Source organism: Plectropomus leopardus, chromosome 3 (genome assembly GCF_026936395.1).
Source record: "Plectropomus leopardus strain MGB_pleo_1.0 chromosome 3, ASM2693639v1, whole genome shotgun sequence".
NCBI lineage: Eukaryota > Metazoa > Chordata > Actinopteri > Perciformes > Serranidae > Plectropomus > Plectropomus leopardus.
This window is the reverse complement of record NC_142178.1, coordinates 31,611,288-31,632,137: the sequence shown is the minus strand read 5'-3', so window position 1 is coordinate 31,632,137 and position 20,850 is coordinate 31,611,288. Positions and strand designations below refer to the sequence as shown.

Below are 20,850 nucleotides of genomic sequence, written 5' to 3'. Positions count from 1 at the left end.
TCATTTAAATACACAAATGCTGGCAATATAAAATAAGCAGTTTCACACAATATTGTGAAAAGATGAGTTCATTTGAATATTCTACTGAGGGGTGCATTTACATATTGCTGAGCAGAACTGGGATTTCCCTCACTGGGTTACATATAAGTCTTTTTTTTTTCCACCAACGCACCTGCACTTATATGGTCATGCAAATATTTCCCCATGTAAGAGAAATAAATGAACGGGCACATCTGTCCAAGTGTGTGTGTGTGTTTGGAGAGTGTTTGCATGTACATTGCACATGCCGTGTGTCTGCATTTGCACTGTTGAGCTAGGTGCTGAAAGAGTGATTGTGGTGCGATCGCAGTGATAAATGCACATATTCCAACCAGATGTCTATGGAATAAATCAAGTCTGCTATTACTCTGCTTTTGATGAATGACACATCACATGTAGAAATGCAGATCTGAGCAAAATTGCTTCATATGGATATGAAACTGTAAGTCAGAGAGAAAGACTGTGAGAAGTGGTGGTGAAGAAAGTATGAATGTATCACTGCTCATAAGCCAGGTGTGTTTTTTAAAGATTACTTGTCAACTCTTAAAAAGGGGATTTTTAAAAATATATTTTCGAAAGTTTTTTTTTAAAAATATTTTTAATTTTTCTTTAAATTATGTCTACTAACCCACAGTTCATGAACCTAATTTTGTACAACAGATTAAGTGCTTTATTATATAGACATAATCAAAGTGTTTGTAAAATGAAAATGCTTATTTTGGCACAAAGTCAATTTTGTGGCCTCATAATTTAGCAAAGTATCATTCCTCATTTTTTGATGCACTAAAACTAGACAGGGAAAAACAAAATAAAAAAGGACATGCTGTGTAAGAATTAAGAGCATGTGAAATAAAGCGACATTCTTTGGCGATTTAGCAATAGTTTTGTTGTTTTTAACTAACTAATATATCATGAAAATTTTAAAAATGAGAAATAATATCAGAGAGGAAGCCAGGGCCAGTATTTGTTTTGAAATTATAGAAATGAATTTGATTCGTGAATTTTGAAGTTTCATTGACAAAAATCATCAAAACATTAAAAAATGGTATGTTTACATTCACAATCAAATTCTACCTTTATTCTGAATGTGTTTAAGGGCAAAAACCAGAACATGATATGCATGTAAATGTAAGTCAATGTAGACAAGACAGACCTACGCATTGGTCTTTCATGTGATTTGTTAACTTGAAGAGATATTTAAAATAATGATGAGGAGATGAGTTGGAGTTGTCATTCTGCTATATTTCATATGTCTTCTAAAGGCCAGAGGCGGGCTGATCTTACAAGATACTCACCTCCTGTTGAGCAGCCCACGACACACTGCAGATGAAGCAACAGCTTCAACACTGTTTGCATTCCTGTTGACATGTTGAACCAATATGATGAAATCCTCCCTCACTGTCAAATTCAATCACTCTCTTCAGGTTGTATTTAATACTGAGTGGACCAACCAACTCCAATTTTAGTATGCTTTTTTGTACTCTTGTGCTCAAAGTGACAGACAGTATGATAAGTCACCAATTCAAAACCCATCATGCCAGCTGTCAACTGGAAAAATGTGACATCTTACAGCGTGTCCCGGAAGCCTTTTGGAGATGTGAGTTTTTATGAATTTTGCCTCTGACATGCACAGCACATGATTTATATCAAAGCGTCACACTGTTGCATCATTTGTGCAAACTTATGTTTCTTTCATGAAGACATTATAACCTGAAAGTCTTAACCATGAAGGATTTAGATCGATGCGTCTCTTATTTACAGCTCATAATTATTTAAGCCTTTACTGTTAAGATTGTCTTTCAGTAGTTAACGCTTCAGTGTGTATGATTTAGGGGGAATTGTTGGCAGATGTTGAATGTAATATAATAAGCATGTTTTCTGTAGTATATTATCACCTAACAAATACAAACGTGTATTTACCTTAAAATGAGCTGTTTATATCTACTAGGGAACAGTTCCTAGTTTATAGAGCTCGCCATGTTTCTACAGTGGCAAAGAATGAACAGAACAAATTTTGGCTCTTGATGGGCCCCTCGCATTGAAGCCCTAACCCTAACACCACTGTTTTCACTGGTTTACATCACTCCATTAGTTTTTTTTGTAGAGCAAGAGAGCTCTGGGGATAATTTGGCTCCTGATAAAAACCTCATGAATGTTTGGATCTTCGAGAAAAAAGATGTTTAAATATTAGCAGGTGGTGGACAAGCCCTCCATGTCCACATGCAAAGCAGCCTCGGAGATACACTCATTTCTAACGTGAAACTGTTTATTCACTGCTTTCACCGGTTTAACTGTGGTCAGTTTGCTTTGGAGAGGAAGAGGCTTCTGTAGAAAACTTGGTTAGCTTCTGGTTAAACCCCACAAAATGTCTGGATCTTAAGTTATCTGAGGAAATAGCTGAAAACACATTAGCAGGTATTGGACAAGCTGCTCTCACCAACATGTTAAATAGCGTTGGAGATACACTGATTTGTAATTTGAAACTGCTTTATGCAGGTTTTTTTTGTTTTTTTTTTTAATCACCTGATTTGTTTGTTTTGGAGGAGGAATCCTCTGTGCATATTTTCATCCTGAACATCTAAATGTTAAATTCTCTCTAAAAAAAAAAAAAAAAAAACAGTGGGCACACATTAGCAGGATTTTGATGATAAACCAAAAAGCATTGGAAAAACATTTATAATTTGAAATTGCGACCTCTGTGGATATTTCAGCTTCCTGTTAAAACTTTCTAACAAAGACCAGTGAAGGAATTATAATCAGGACAACGTTCAGCTGCGATCAGCAACCATCACCGTTAGATGCCACTAATACCCCTTTCCCACCAAAGCATGTGCGCATGGGTTTTTCAAACACATGTGAACCTGCTTAAAATAGTCTAGAGACTGCATTCCCATTACCTTGAGAGCAGAGCTCCGTACACAGCGCTGCAGGAAGAAAGTACGTGTGTCTGAGGGTTGTTTCGGTGCGTCTGCGCCATGCCACCAATAGGCTGGCAAACAGGTTAACAGTAGAGAGCACCGTGGATAGAGGACTGTGAAAACTTTACAGTGGTAACTTCTCTTTATATTTCTTGTATTTTTCCAGTCTCTCTTTCAAACTCGGTGCAGAATAATTTGGAACAATGTTTTAGGGCTGCTGAGGTGAAGACGGACAGTAATTAGTGGCAGCTCATCTCTGCATCTCACCACTTAAGGAGCTGAAATTAGCGCGTTTGTGTGGGTGTTGTGTTCCCATCAATGCTGATCTGAGCTTGAGGCAATAAATAACCGTGGCTCCTGCAGTCATTTGACTTGGGTGTGGATGCCGATTGTATGCGTTAAAAAGCCAGATGTTAGTGATAGCATCTTTTTTTTTTTCCTTTTTTTTGGTACAGTAGGAATAAGGCTCAAATCTGCCTGAATCTTAAACACTTTACCTTTAATGCTGCATTTGGACAGTTTGATATTAGTTAGTATTTCCTCTCTTATTGTTGCTTAACAAATTGACAACGTTATAACCTTTTTGATTACAGTATCAATCGATGGAACAAATCCTCACCTTACTTTTAATAGAATGTAATTTTATTGAGTACAATCATGGGTTTAGCGTATGTCAGTATACATGTTAGAAAGATCTCCTTACTCTCTCTCTCTCGCTCTCTTTCTTACACACACACACACACACACACACACACACACACAAACACAGCCCATATCCCATATTGCCTGGTGTTTACCCATCATGTTGGACAGATGGATCACGCTGAGTCATTTGCCCTCTTTACACAGTCTGTCTGTGTGTGTGCGTGCGTGCACACACTTCTGTGCCTTCACATATGTCAGCATTCATCTGCTTGTCATCGTCAGTACGAACCTATTCTGGAGTCTAATTTTCAGAACTTTGACCACACTTTTGCGGTTTCCTTTTCGACAATGAAGGGATTATATTAGTTGATCCGAGTAGTATTTGTGTTTTACATTCAGCCTGGTGTGAAACGACCTTCAATAAACTCATCATTATTCTGGTAGAAAAGTAAATGTATTGAACAGGGAATCAAAGAAAGGAGTTATTATGAAAGAAATCTTTAGTGAATGGGGAAATACAAACTCTTGGCTGTGCTGAAAATATTTTTGTGAACTTTTTAAGAGAGAAAAAAATATTCGAGAGATCGAGTCTGGGAGAGATAGACACTAAAAACCAGAGGGATTCTTTTGTAAAGGGGAGCAAAGAACAAACTGAACAAAAAGGGAAAAATGGCAGCAATATATGAAAAATAGCATAAAATGTCAGTAGTTCATATGTCATTATATGATTCAAAATAACTTTGCTGTATCCCAATGTTATTAAGTGCTGCATTCTAGATAAGAGATGACTATAAAATGAAGCAAAAACAATTTATTATTGTTTTTTTTTTACTTTGTACAGTGTCTTTGAGTTCCTTTAAAAGCACTTTATAAATAAAATGTATTATTATCATTATTATTTTACAAAAATAAAGAAAACAGTTTCTGTTAAACAGAGTTAAACTGAACATACTAAAATGGTGTATATGTAAATGTGACTTACCGAAACAAAGCACAGGAAGAAGAAAAAATGACAGTTTTGGGAAAAGAAGTCTACAATTGTTTGAATGTGGCTAAAAAATGTTTTCCATGCATTAGAACATGAAGTATCAAATCATAATCGTTCAGGGGATTTGTGCATTAGTGTCTGTGGTTTATATTGTTAAAATACTGGACACGTCAAACATTTCTTTTATTTATTTATTTTTCATAAAACCAGCAGGTAACACTGTTAGCGGAGCATCGTGCGGATGCTTACTGACAGGATTTTGTCTCCTACTTGGAACCAAAATATCGTTTGCTTTGCAAAATAGATTTCAGTCATGTAAAGTTATCATTCAAGTCATTCTCACTCCCCGGGGCCTAAACATGAACATCCTGCATTATGCAGTTTTAAATAGATCACAGTGTGAACAGGTGTGTGGTTGACGCTGCAGCAAGATCAGCTGAATATCAGCTGATGTTTAAAGTCAGTATAATTTATAAAAAAGTGTTTTTTTTTCTCCCTTTTTTTTTTTAATCGATCATCTATTGTTGAGCTTCTTTCTTTCTCTCTTTCTTTCACTCACGGACTCTCTATAACAATAACAATAATATATCTGCATTAACAACCCATCAGCGTCAAGAGGCAGTGGAAGAGTGTCCCTGCAAACACACACAGATACACACACGCACACACGCACACACGCTCACACTCTCACACAGACAGACCAGTGATACATGATCTGTTTCTAATGTTCTTAATGTGAGTTTTGGAGATTAGATGACGGAAAATGCCAGAGACACATGCGCACGCGCGCACGCACACACACACACACACACACACACACACACACACACACACACACACACTCGCACACTTATGACCCCAACCCCCCTTGTAGCAACATCTGTGTGTGTGTGTGTGTGTGTGTGTGCGTGCGTGCGTGCGTGCGTGCGTGCGTGTAAGTGTGTGCGCGAGCTCTTGACGTTGATGGTTTACAAATGCAGACGAATGATCGGCGAATGACAATTCCCGTAATCGTTAGCCCTCAACCCCCCTCACACACCCCCACCCTCTGGCAATACATCATGTGTGTGTGTGTGCGTGTGTGTGTCTGTGTGTGCTATCCATCAAGGGAGAGTGGAAAGAGGGGGAGTCCCGAGTGTCACATTTGTCTAGGAGGGAAGAGACGGAGAGAGAGAGGGAGAGAGAGCTAGACAGCAACAGAGAGATAAAGATTGTGTTCCCTCTCAGTCTGTCTCTTTCTTTCCTCTCGCAGCACATTTCAGTGCTTTGTGTATCAGCTTTGTGTTGTTTTTTTTTTTTTTTTGGCATCATAATATGTGCTCCATTGCCATTTATTGTTAAGGCACACTGAACACAAAGAAGCCTAAAACATTATGCCAGATCCATACAAAATACAAAAGCCGCCCACAGTTTGTTTGGAAGCGCAGCAATCTCTTTGTGACTTTAGTTTATGGCTTCACTTACGATACCAAAAAGTTGTTTTCTTGCTTTTCTTTATTTCATCCTTTTTTCTGATAATCAAATTCAAATATTTTACAAAAGTAGGAAAAATCCTAGTGCAAAAACAGTTTGTAACAATATGCAGTAATTTATGAGTTCCATTGTTTCTTTGCTATTTTCTATAAAATACCTTTCATGTAACCATAAGTTCATAGGGAAGTGATACTGATAATATAATACATATTTGCATTTATTAATGTAATGAAATTTCAGCAGTGCTTTCAAGAAAATGGCTCTGCAAATGAGCTAACTCCACATCCCCTATTAAAAGCCCAATTAAATGATTTGCCATTTACTGTGTGTACTTAATCAAAATGCCTTCTGTTATTCTCTATATTTGATGCCAAATATGTTTTGTTTTTTTCCAGAAAACATCCTAGAAAATTATTGTGAAGCTACGGTAAAAAAAATTATATCATTACAAGTAAACATGATATATTTAAAATTAAGATTAGAAGTCAGTTAAATGTAATTAAATATTAAAAGCGACAGTACTCACTCATAACAAATGGCTCGTTTCCAAGCGTTGTATTTTGTATATAATGAAATTGGATTTTTATTATTTGTCCATCAGCTGCGTAGAGGGCTGCCGAGGGTGCGAGTTGATCCCAGCTGGCATTGGGCAAGAGGCAGAGTGTTCGCGCTCACATTGTGAGTCAACAGTGCCGAGCTAGAGCTGATTCAGTCAGTTATATAGTCTCTATAACAATGTAGCATATTTTATAAAATAATATGTTTTTAATGTCATCTTAAAAGTAAATGGTGACTTTAACTGTCAAGTGTCAGCATGTAGAGGATTAAGGTTTCAAGTACAAATATCTCACATTTTAGGAAAAGTGCTTATGAAATGTTCTTAGTTGTACTAAGTCAAGGTCTGATTTTAACCTTATTTTCTTAATAACAATGGAGTGAGCTATATGCCATTCAAATTTATGTTGGTTTGAGTTATTAAATGAAAAAAAAATCAAAGGTTATTCCTCTCTTTAAACAGCACAATAGAAAAGAATACAAAGCAACATCATGATATAAAAGATGATTATGCCTACCCTCCTTGTAGCGTTGAACACTAACAGAGCATTTTAACTATATTTTTAGAATTGTTCATCGAATCTTTTTACTGTGCAAAATGTGCTTAATATATTAAGCTCTTTATCACAGCTTTAAATCATCACTTTGATTGAAATGCAGTCCTGCAGTAACAATATTTTGCCTTCATTTAACACTTTCACATTTCACACATATTTTTTTAATTTAATGAAAGAAGTGTTATACTTTCAGAAAGAAAATAATTCTTGAAAAGAGTCTCTCCTCACATGACCTTTTTCATTGTGACTTCCTAACCGATGCTATGACTTAATGAATTGAAGATGTAAGGCTTCAACTAATAATTAAATCCAACAATAAATAAATTAATTAGTTGAGCACAAATGTTAAAAACAATGACTTGTGATACATTACTGAAATTAAATATTAATTTCACAATAAAATAATAATAATCAATTTTCTGTCAGCCAACTGAGCAACTCAGCTCTGTAAACGTGTGTACGGCTGGAAAGGTGGCATTCATTAATTTACTGTTAATACATTGTTGAGTAGATGTTGTATGTCTTTCTTCGTCTTTCTCTTTTCTCTTTTTATTTTCGTCTCTACGAGTTATTTCTCATCGCCTTTATCTCTCGCTCTCTGTCTTTGTTTCTCTCTCACACACACACACACACACACACACACACACACACACACACACACACACACACACACTTGCGCAGACCCAGAGGAAGCAATAACAATCAAATTCCTCCCTCCCCAGTTGTCCCTGACCCCTCCTTCCCTACCTCCACCACCACCACCTTTTACCCATCCCTCCTCTCATCTCTGTCCATCTAATTTTATGAGTGTCTGGGGAGTTTGTTTGTGTTTGTGTGTGCGCTTTTTGTGTGTATCACAGGATGTGGTGTGTATCTCTACACGAGGGCGTTGGATGTGTGTGTGAGTGTGTGTGTGTTTGTGTAACTCTAGCGGAAAATGGCTGCCTGTCACATTAGTGGTTGGATGGGCTAAAAAATCACTTCAGTAATCACATTTAGACGCCAGGCCCGGTCATGTTAACCTCTTTATTTAGAGGTATGGATGGATTTTAGGATGGCTGCAGAGATGGAGAGATGGGAAGAGGAGGAGCGGCAGAGTGCAGCTGCTGTTCCCATTAAATGTATGATTCATTTCACTCTTTCTTAACTATTTCTTTACATATTTAAAGGTTTAATCACACCTGAAGATGTAGTTTTTTAAAGAAAAATCACTGATGTGTTCTTGGATTTGGTTTATTTAGGTATTTTTCTTTTCCCTTCTTCCAGTCGCAGCATCATCCTATTTTAGCCACCCACCAGGATGTGCGTCTGATCCAAAACAGCCCAAAAAAAGGTAATAATTAAATGATGGCAGACAAAACACCGTATGAGCATGTGAACATACATCAAGCCATCCATCCGTATTTATCCATCCATTCATTCATCGTCCAAACCACTTATCCAGTTCAGGATCACATTGGCCGACAGCGTTTCCCAGCATGCATTAGGTGAGAGGCTGTTTAGATCGGATACAGTATCTCCTGCCAACCACAGGGCTGACGCATACAGACAAACACATCCACACTTTCAAACGCACACTGATGAGTTTCTAGTTTCCTCAACCTGCATGTCTTTGGACTGTTGGAGGAAATGCACGCAGACATGGAAAAACTTGGAACATTTTTGTGTGTGAACAGAGGAAACAAACAGATCCATGAAAGTAACACAAATGCAGACGGTCTTAGTGGACAAGAGCAGGACAGTTAAATTAGGTGAGACAATGCCAGGCAGCGGTGATGGCAGACCCTTTAACACCTGGATCAACAGTGGTTTTCTTCAAATTCAGATGCCTTTCACAAGCATTTAAACCTCTGGAACTAATTGGTTTAAATTTCTTTCACAAACACAGGAAAAAAAAAAACAACTAGAATGAGCAACGTGGCAAGAAATATCCAGCAAACTGCTCAAAATAAGTAAAATGTGACACGGAAACAATCCAAAAAATAGCTGGGGGGATTTTTTACATGATCAAAAAAATTTGGGAAACTGTCCAGAAAGCTATATTTATAATCCTCTTCATTATATATTCAAGATTATATTATAGGGAAAAAAGTTTGTTTTTTTCGCAATTTCTTGAGGTGATTTTCTTGTTTGTTTGTTTGTTTTTCTTTCCTTTTATTGTGTGCTTATTTTCTGGTGATGTTATACTCTACTTACTCATTTCCTGCATATATTTGGGCCCTTTCTTGTTAAGGTGCTAGTCACCCTCTTTTAGTCCCCATGTTTTTGAGAGAAATCAAACTGCTTTGCTCAGGTATTAAAGGATTAAAAAATGTTGACGTGTTGCTGTCCCGCACAACAGAATTTATGACCGGTTGTCTTGTAGCTTCATTGCACAAAGAAAAAATGGTAAATGGACTATACTTGTGTAGCGCTTTTCTTGTCTTATTGACCACTCAGAGCGCTTTAACGCTGCATGTCACATTCACCCATTCACACACACATTCACACACTGGTGGCCGAGGCTACTGTACAAGGTGCCACATGCTACTCAGTAATCATTCACACACACTCATACTCCGATGACGCAGCATTGGGAGCAATTTGGGGTTGAGTATCTTGCCCAAGGATACTTCGGCATGTACAGCTTGTTTTCCAGTACCAATTTAAAGCCTTGCATGTTGATTACAACCGGCTTTTGATGGACAGTGTGATTAAGAATATGACTGAAATATTTATTTCAGTCACAGTAAAATCAAATAACTTAAGTGCTTTTTAGCAGATAAGCAGATAAATCTTTGCAACTTAGTTGGTTGATCAATAAACAGAATCGCTTAGCTTCAAAAATAAAGATAAAGTGATTAATCTCTATTTGTTATTAGTAATCACTTCATTAAATATTATTGTGTTTTATCATTTTATAAATTAACTCAGTGTGCCAGCCTTTAGCAGAGACCAAACAGTTAATTTCAAATGTATAATATGTTTTTTTTTGTCTGTAACTGTCCAGTCCAGTAAATCCTTATTCAGCCTTCAGTGTCTGTCAGAACTGAATATGTAACCAGACAAGAAACCACAATCGCTGGGGACGCTGCTGCTTCCTTGTCCCTGTCCCTGTCACTCTATCTGTCACACTTACACACAAACTCTCTCTCTCTCTCCCTGATACATGCTGTCAGTCTCTCCCAGGTCAGGGCAGGGACACTTTTTTTGCTCTGCTGCCATATTCGCAGTGGAGCAGACGCTGAGTGGCGACTGTCTATTCTTCTCAAGTCACCGCTTGTTTTTCTCATCTATTTTTCTTAGCTGTTCGTCCCTTTCCTTACTATTTCCGTAGCTGTCCTGTTTTGACACACTTTATGTCCTCCACTTGATGTTTCTCTCCCTCTCTCTTCATTTTTTTTTTTTTTTTTTCATTTTTTGTGGCAAATAACTGTGAACCATAAACATATTGATTACAGTCTTACCTTTGTTACTATTGGCCTCATTTTAAATGTGATAACAAATTTACATAAAAAGAACTAATAATTAAACAAAAAAATAAATGATAATTATTATAATAATAATATTATGTTTTATGGATTTCTTAATCTTAAGTTTAACTGCACTGTTCAGACAAAGAGTTATAATTAAATGTATTCTGAAGACCATTTGTAGTGTATTTAACTGGACTACATACTGACGTGTTTTGGTAAAAAATAAAAAAAAATGCTGATATTAATGGTATCTTGTGGAGGTTTCTGGTTCATTTCTGCTAAACCTTGGGCCTTGTGGACCTTGAAGTCTGATGACCAAACCATATTACCCAAAGCTCCTAACAACCACTGGCTCAAGTCTGTGGCAATTCTGTTAATTTTTTACTGACTTAATGAGATTTTGTGAATTCAGAAAAATATGAGTTTTTTTTGCATGAAACTTTTCTCATAATTCAGAGATGATAATATAATGTTTATATAGAAAAACAGAGCAGGCTTTTTTTTCCTTAAGCGAATGCATTCCTGAAGGTTAGTCATCTTATCTCACCAAACTGTCCCCTTACCCTTTATTACAATCGTATTTCTCTCTATCTTTCATATTGTAACTTAGTTTGAGCAATTTTGTTTCCTAATACCCTTCATAAAATTTTGGTTCTTCAGAAATGTTTTGATGGACTGAAACCTGATCAGAAGCATACATCTTATCTGCTCCTCTACTTAGGAAGAAAAGACATCGATGTTTCAGTCAAAGGAGACAGGTAAATGAAGATTTACAGATGATATGTGACGATTCACAGTACATGCTGACCATATGTGACTACATGCGACCAGAAATCCACACCCATTCTTTTTTTATTTTTTTTTTTATTGGAAGCAACTGATTCCCTGTACAAAGCATGCTGGGATGCCTGTGATGCGGATCAAGCTGGCGGCACAAGGAGAGGGAGTGATGATTTAAAAAATTCAAATGTAGCTCACATCAGCACAGCCACTCAAGCTGCAGCTCCAGTGACTTTTCGAACAGCTCTGTAAAAGTTCAGAAAATACTAAGGTGAAACTGTCTCTGGTAGAGAAGGGGGCGTGGGATTGTGGATGGATACAAGCAACCACTGGGGCACTACAGACACAAATTGAAGCCAATTGTTCGCGTTTAGTGGGCATGCACTGTAAGACTTGACAGACTTTGACGCATGTGTCCAGAGCAGCAACAATATAAATAAATCACAGGCCTAAGCATGTAAAAGTATCGTCCTGCTGACTGAAGTTTTGCCAGAGCTTCATTTCTCAAATATGATTTTCATTTTTAATTCATAAGATACATTCACGTGAAAGTAATATTCCTAAGAATTTTAAGACTTACTTTAAAGTTAATTCACAGGTCCATTCTAACCCAACTTGTCAATACTTAGATCAGCATCCTCCTAAATTTCTTACTTTCAAAGGTCTGTTTTTGATAAGATATATGTGTGCCAAATTATGGAATACTAAAAAAAAAAAAAACAACTAAACTATTCCTCTATAAAATGTCACAAAATGATGCTTAAATGACCCTTTATCTGTTTTGTAGTAGTGGCATGTGTCATTACTCAGGAGTCAACAAGTCGTATATGAACCAAAATCCACATGTAAAAACTATTGTTTACTATTATAAGTTTGTCATCACTTCAATGTTGTCATTTTGTGCTTTGTATGACATTGTGCAATTTTAACATTATTTGGTAGAAGGGTTCAAATAAGCCCCATTTGTTTTTGCCTCTACCTTGATCAGTTTTTGTTATCTCTGTTATTTTTAGTATTTGAAATTGTGCAATAAATTAATGAATAAATAACAGTGTAAAGAGTATCTCCACAGGGTCAGTCCAGTTCTGCTCAGAGGATGCAGCACAGTTAACTCCAGAGACTCTGAAAGTAAAGATTTGTAGAAGTTGCTGCAGTGTGCATAGGAGGCAAAATAAGCCTCAAGCCAACTCTTGGGCTCCACTTACTCTTTGGTTTAAATAAAGAAACGAATAGGCGGCTGCCATCATGGGATTTCAGTCAAGCACAGTGGCAGACTGCCTTGTTGCTAGGAGAATTCTGATTAATGCTGCAATCTGCAATTCGTGCTTGTATGCATCCTCTCACAGCTGTGCAGGAATGAATAGACTGTGTGCTCCCGAACAATTTGTGTGCACAAAAAGGTAACCTTGTTAGCATGCTGATGCTAACTAACACTAACTGGCCTAGTCCAATAAGCTCTCCTCCAATACATAATTGTAGTGTAGTCCTTTGTATGTACGGGCCTATGAGGCTTGTGAGTTATGGTGGCCTGAGTGTGCACAAGCGGACCAGCGGAGCAACTGACTTCTGGTTTTGAATTGAGGTCTAAAAATATATAAAGATTTTGGATGTTGCAGAGACAGATTTTTGTTTTGTCAGGAGTTGATGGAGACCATAGACTCACAGACTCCAGTTATTTTAATAAGGGGAAGACATTAGAGGGGAAGCGGTTTTGAACTCATGTGAAGCGCTTGCAGCTCACATGCTGAGCAGAGTTCACCATGTTGATCTACTGGCGTTGCCACCTGACTATGACTGATCAAACAGTGAGCATCGCTGAGGCAGAAGGAAGACAAGATGAGGTAGCTGAAAATATTGGTGTTTGCATATGCAGAGTCACAGTGCTGGAACCTTAAAATAACAACCATGAGAAAAACTAGGCCTGTTTGACATGGGCAACTTTGACATTGTTGAGATCGCCATGAGTGCAAATGGCAGAGCCGCCATTCCCCCATCAACTTTGAACAGCTGTACATTAAATGACGTACTAGCATAGCAACACTGCAGTCAATGAGCCCTGACAGGATAGCACAAGCGCTAACTGACAAATGAGGAGATTATATGGTTTTGGTGCCAGGAACAGCGACAACCATGCTCGCTAACTATTCACTGCTGAGTGTCTCTGTCCCCAGCTTCATCTTTCAATATTTATCTTTGTGAGAGCTGATGTTGAAATTGCACTGCTCTGATGTCATGAACAGGATAGTATCTGAATGGGTAAAGTGTGCTTGACAAGGTGCCGTCTCCCTATCAGCTCTGAGGTTGCTGTTCTCTAGCTGGGCCTGTGACCCTCTGGAGGTGGAGGAAAAATAAAATGAAAGAAGAAGAAAGCAGCCAAGCGATTCAGGATTCAGCCAATACTGTATCCTGTGTGAATGATCCTGTATGTTAACTCTGCTGGATACAAAGTAAAATACACAGAATTCAATGTTTTACTCTCAAATCCGTTCTGAGTTTCAAAAACAGTCATTTTAGTTAGCTAGGCTCAAACCCAACATATTCAGTGTCTCCTTATATATATAAATATATATATATATATATATATATATATATATATATATATATATATATATATATATATATATATATATACACACACAGAAAGAGAGAGAGAGATAATATAAGGCATATAAAAATAATAATTAAAAAAATAATATAATATAATTAAGGTAATATTATAACTGCTATAATCTCTGTAACGCGTTGCAAAACATTTTAACACAAAATTAAGTCGTTTTTTTGTTTTTATTATTTTAAGAATTCACCAACATCGCGAGACATTCCAGCACCGGAAACAATCGCGCGAGCCAGACTGTTTCCTGTTGCTGGAGTTCAATGGTAGAAATGACTGCAGAGAGGGATTACACATTTGCGAGATGGACATATTTTCATCATTTTCCGCTCGTCAGAGAAAAGGACAAGAACATAATAGTAAAGTGCAATCTACGTGCGACACCGAGGGAACTCTCTACATCGCGCAATAGCACCCGAAACTTGAGGAAACACCTGGACAGGTACGATGCTAACACGAAGCTAGCCGAGAGAGTCGCAGGCGCGGAGAAGAGAAAGAGTGCGGAGGACGAGACAGAGCGACAGAAATGAAGTTTCTCTCGGTCTGCCGTGCTGCTTGAACCCCGTAAAGTGAAGAGACTCGTGTCAGAGGATGTAGTTGAAGATATGCAGCGTCTGTTTACAGTAGAACCGCCGGCTTTTAGGAAGCGTGTCTCCCTCAACACCAGCAATGACAAGGTAAGCTAACGCGGGCGTAGAGACCACTTCATGTTCAGTTTAGGTCACTGAGCCATATTACTAGTCTCTTAACTGCGTTACCTGGGCAGTGCCTATCATAGCTGCTTAGGGGCAGCAGCAGCAGCTTTGGTTGTCAGCTGTGCAGAGCCTAATTACTGCATTAAAAGGACCACAGATGCCAGAGAGGCTGGCATCACCCCCCACATGCCAGTATAGAGTACATAAGAAATTTATTTGTTTTATATAAGTCATTTAAAACTAACATTACATGAAGTTAGCAACTGTGACTTTTCATGCTCTTGGTGTGTGACACACGCCTTCACCGTCTTGTCTCACGCTGTCCGGCTGCCCAGGCAAATCTCACGCCAAAACACTGTGATGGCAAAAGTGTTGAACAATCATGTAATGCAGTGAGTGACTTTGATGCTAATACAGATGAGCATTTGATAACCAAGCGGTGTTTCTTAATGGTGAATCAAGCAGCTGATGGTCCGACAGCTGCGCAAGAGAGAGAAACAATCAGAGCGGAGCTTCACCTCAAAGCACTGAAGTGTCTGAAACAGCCAAACATTCAGCTCTCATGATCGTTACCAGGGGCAGTTGTAGTGATTTTGGGGGCCTGGGGGCCACAGGCACACTGCCTTATTTTCAGCCTTTCTCTGGCTGGGAATGTTTGCAGACTGTTGGCGGCTATAGAAGAGGACAGACTACTCAAAACAATCTCTCCAAAGCAAGTTAATAACACAGTGGAAGTTCAAGTCAGTCAGGAGTGGTTGGCATATTATCACCACAATGTGCTTAAATTTGCCTGATGTTTGTTTAAGATGGAGCTTTTCATTCTTATATAATTCTGGATAGTTTAATAAACAATAATTTAGGGACAGTAATATTGTAATATAAGTAATTGATTTTAGATGACAGTAACTAGTAATATATAATGCATTTCATATGGGAAGTAACTTGCCCAACACTGTATATATAATCTCTCTCTTTTTTTTTTTTTTTTTTAAATATATCACCTTTCTGAAAGTGTAATTGCAATGAGAATGGACTCTTCATTTAAAGCGTAAGTTAGTCATTAGAGGAGGTAATGACAGTCCGGGCCTTCTCCTTAATACACAGTTTCTCATTCGCTGCTGGACATTTACTTTGAACAACCCTTAATCACCCTAAACTTGGCCTCTTTCTCTGCTTACATTCAGCACTCGTGCAGCTGTGTTTAGTATGCCCCAGTTTCACAACATCCACAGTGTGCTACTTCATGTCCATTAGCAGCTTTTGGCAATGATGAGCTTTTGACCTCCATCACTCCATAACACAGGTAGACCTTTCTCTCTCTCTCTCTCTCTCTTTGTCTCCTTTTCTTTCTCCACATTTCACAGTTTCCAGTTGGAGGCACTTTGGAACAACTCTGGTGCACTTTGATTGCCCTCACTTTGTGGAAAAGGAATGCAGAGTTCACAAGTTCAAGTTGAGAGAGAGAGAAGCAGGGTAGATAGTGTGACCTCAGCGTGTAAATTATGAATAAGAACCATTCTCAGTAGATTTTATTTTTAGTCAGTCGTTTAAAAAAATGCTACGGAGATGCACATCTGTGTGTTGAACATGCATGCACGTTTGAGTGTTGTGTATATGTTTGTGTGCAGCATAAACTTGTGACCGATGGAAACCCTCAGTCCTGAAGAATGATGCGTCATCTTTAGTACTGCAGGTTCAGGGGGAAAACAAATGAGAAACATAGACAGTGGCTGATTTGCAGATGCATATGGTTTTTAATTTGTCATCATGTTGATAAAAATGAGCATTACATTTCCTTCAAAACACATGTTATTTGTGTGAAATAGCTGTATATGCACAGCATTTTCAGGAGACAAAGTTATTTGTCTGCATGCAAAATTTGCAAATACTGTACAAGCTCTCAAAACATACAGTAAGTTAAAGACAGGATTTGTACCAGGTCCTTGAAGTATAAATATCAAGTACTGGAATAATTTGAAAATAGCTTCTTTTTCAACAAAGATTTTAAAAAGGTTGTTGGTATTCCAATCAACAACATAACATTGTCTGATTTTGATCTTTAGGTCACATCGGTAACTGCTCACTTTTTTCTACTTTTCAAACTTTACACATCACCATCCTGTTTGCACTCTCCCTTCCATCTTGTTCTCGCCTTGATTAATCCTGCCTGACAACATGGTTTATTTTTACTTGGCTCCACTCTAAGCACCTCAACAAAACCAGCAGACATATGTTGGCATAGCTAAATTTAACATAACTTAACTTAATGAGCCGACTTTTCTGCTCAGCTCCATTTAGATTTTTCCCGTCTTCATAATGCGCATTCCTTTTTGTAACAAGTTGAATATTCTGTCTGATATCAGGCAAGCGCAGCAGGCTCTCTCCCTGCTCTCTTGTGCAGGCAGTCAGTAGTGCGGGGCAGGCAGGAAGACACTGCTTGCTGAATTCAATTGTATTAAGTTTCTATGGTTACGCTGACACTCTTGCTTTGAAACTTTTTTGGGTTAGAACTTCTAGAAGCCCAACAAAGTGGAGCACTGTAGTAGTTCGAGCACCATAGCTCCTGATGACAAAATATTAACAGACATAATAACAGAACCAGATATTAGTATTACTGCACCTAGAGTCAGAATAATAATTCTGAAATACAGTGGTGAAGTAATGAGCTCTAAAAACACGGAAGGCCGTTAGCTTTTTAACACGTCCAGTTCCCTCGTCTTAAAGTCTGTGGGTTTTTTTAATGGGTTTTCGGTAAAATACCTTTCACAGTGTCTTTGGTTAACACAGGCTAAAGATATTTGGACTTATTGTTCTGTAACATAAAATACGTCCGCTTAAACCGGAGTTTTGAACTTTTAAGGTTTTACTCGTCTTAAAAAAGGTGGTTGCAAACAAGTGGCTAAATGGGACTGCAGTGTTTGTTGGGGACATCAGACGCCATCACACCATACACTGAAACTCATTAAACCCACTTGTCCACCTTTACAGCTTTACTGAGTCCAACTTGTAGATTTATCTGTTTAGAATATTTTTTGATCGTGTTTTAATGTGTTATTACAGTGTTTGTAATTGTGACGTTTAAGTCGTGCAACCACGATGTAGTTCTTGTGTAGCCTTACAATAGCTTTTTGCTTCTGGTGGTTTCATTTATGAAAATGTGTAAGTCTCATAAATGTGCATTTGTCAGAGAGCTTATTTTTGTGGATAATTGCAAATCCCATTCAAAAATCCCATAAGGTTTTTTAAGAGGGTACCACTGCGATGACAACTTCCTGGTTGGCCTACAAAAATACGTCATACCTTCACCACTCTGTTGGAGCCAGAACCTTTATTAAACAGGCCTAAACTGGTTAATATTAGAAAGAGTGCATTATTTCTTATTTCCCCTGTTTGATGCAAACTCATCTTGCAGAAATACATGAATGCCTAAAACCCAGAACACAGGATTAGTTAGTAGTTGTAGTTAGTAGTTAGTTATGTAATGTGATGAAATTTCATGCTGTATTGTTTGCAGTACTAAGCGTCATTAACGTTGTGAAACTGTCATGGTTTTGGTAGTTTCAGACAAGAACTTTCTGGTTAAGATAAGTATATTTGGTACAGAGTGTAACTACATTGTAAGGTTAGTATGTAGAGTCCTGTCAACATGTCACATTGCGTGATGGAGATACATTAAGTTAAAATAAGGCAGCACTGACTTTTGTTTTAGGGTTAGGGGATCTCCTGGTTAAGAGTCCTGTGTTTGTTTGACCTGTCCATCACCCTGACTTACTCCTTACATAGACATGTTTTGCTTTTCATATTTCCTGTGGGGTCGTAGCATCAGCCACCACCCTTTACATGGCATTGTTGAGTCAGGGAATTTGTGTGTCCACCAGGATCAAGGATCTTAAATGACTTGCAATGTCTCTGTGATGCAGGCACACTATTTTAAGATAATGTGCACATCATGTGGTGTTAGGAGGTCATAGTCATTTCACGTGTTTCTGTCTGACCAGCCTGGTTTAATGAGAATTTTTGTAAGTCTCTCACCTATTTTATGACCTGCCTACAGTTAATGTAAGATAATTCAAACTCCGAACAAACAACATGCACAATTTGGACTTTAAATCTAAGGAAGTTCTCAATTTAATGGATGGTGTCTTAATGATCTCAAAAAACAGCACAGTAAAATAATTCTGAAATAATTTAAAAATGGAAAACATTAAAAAATGTACAGAACATAACCTTTTTGATACTCTGTCATGGAATCAAAGCTCAGGCTTTTAATAAAGCTCACATGAGCCAAATCTGAGATCTCCAGACTGCATTTGTTTTAGTCCTGGGCAACAAATGCTCATCCCTCTTTGAGCTGAGTTCAAGTTATCGTCTTAGTCATCTATCAGTACACTTTTGTTATGTATTGCTCCACGTTTGTGCAGAATATCATAAAAGGGTGAAGACTGAAACAGAATTTATTCATCAGACTAAAGAAGGCTGAGTCGAACATTAGCGTCTAACTCACAGTTCTGAAATAAATAAGCACTTGAATACAACAAATCATCTTCCAAGCCGAATGTGTTTATGCCATGGTTCAGTGGTAATTAAATCTCTTTTGACAGTAAAGACAATTACTTATTAATGAATTCTTAGGAGGATACGTAGTAATTACTGTCTCAATAGCTGTGTATCAAGAGGCTGCACTCCTCCTCTGTGTCTCTGAGGTATCTTTGTTCTTGTTGTTTTTTCAGTGTCAAGGAGAAATGGTTATGATTATTTCCTTTAGGTGGTGGGCTTTCTATGAGCTGTGCCATTTCCACAAATGTGTGCAAAGTTGTATTTAAGTACACTTAGAACTTTTCTTATCCTTGTTTTCAAGCTGATTGGGTGAATTTCTTTTATATTGTCAATTTAGGCCGCCGAATCTTGTGAATAGATAAATGGTTGTGAAATAAATTTTGTCTAAGAACTTCCTCTTGTAAGTTTCATTCTGAAGTCCTCCATATGCTCAGTAATGTGAGGCAATGTAAAAATGTTCTCTCCATTTCTGAGCACACCTCATTTCACTTTGGTATAATCTGAGCACATGTTTCTGTTTTTTGTTCATTATTCATTCAGTTAATCAGAAGCTGAGATTCTCTTTTAATTCTGAGATTCTACTTTCAGGTCCTCCGATGAAATAGCTGAATTCAAGCCATCATCGGAGACGGCAGCCTCTGGTAAGTGCTCTTTCTTCTTGAAAACTCTTTATGTTGAGATATGAATTTGACTGCAAGTGTCCAGAAGTGCCAAAAGGACAAATCAACCAACTGAAAAATGATTAAAGGGTAGACAAGTCTTTACTTGTTCATTTTTCTGCTACTGAGCGACTCATATCTTTGGGTCAGTTTAGGCCAACTCAATTCAGTCTGTATCACACGAAAAGAAAAATGACATTTTTCAACCTTCAAGCAAACATCCTCTTCATGTGGTTCATCAATTGAATTTCAGTTGGGGGATTTTTTTTTTATGAAAAATGCCCTTTACTTATGCAAATAACATATTTAAGATATTTTATTCATAGCACAATAAGGAAACTGACTCTGAATATCTGAAGGAGTCCACTGGCTGGACAGAAATGCTTATTCAGATGCACAAGTTTTCTTGCATTACGCTTTGTGTAAACAATAGTTAGTATACTGCATTCTTAATTTTATGTCAGCTGTTATCTGAGACACCAGCAATGAACAGGATATGATTTTCTTTATTTTGTTTCTCATACAGAAACTTGGTAATCATGGTCAAGTGTTGTGCTGTGTTGGACTTGAGGAGAGATTTTTATAGATAAACTAATGGTTGTGTGGTTTCTTTACATATGGTCACCGAAACTTTGCTACCTCCTGAGGTGTACTAGCACATTGGAATAAAACCATCACAGATGGTATCTTCACAACTTTCAAAGTTGCAGGAGAGGCGACATGGTGACAACCCTGTTTATTCACAAGATGTACTTTGGATGAGTCCCAATGATGAAGTGGGTGGGTGATGTGATGCTTGCAGAAATCAGGTTTTTCCATTTTAAAATAGGTGTTTCTATTCTATGTTAAGTCAATAACGATCAAAAAAGGCCACAGAGCTTACAAAACCATTTAGCCTTAAAAAAGTAAAAATTAAAA

The 20,850-nt window shown here is 37.7% G+C and overlaps 1 protein-coding gene across 1 annotated transcript in view; it reads left to right on the top strand.

Annotated features, from left to right (window-relative positions):
- Positions 1-14,341: 14,341 nt before the first annotated feature.
- Positions 14,342-20,850, top strand: part of tenm3 (teneurin transmembrane protein 3) — a 496,888-nt gene continuing 490,379 nt past the window's right edge. The window contains exons 1-2 of the mRNA XM_088073250.1: positions 14,342-14,698; positions 19,862-19,914. The gene's annotated coding sequence lies outside the window, so the exon portion shown is untranslated. The remainder of the gene's footprint in view (positions 14,699-19,861; positions 19,915-20,850) is intronic.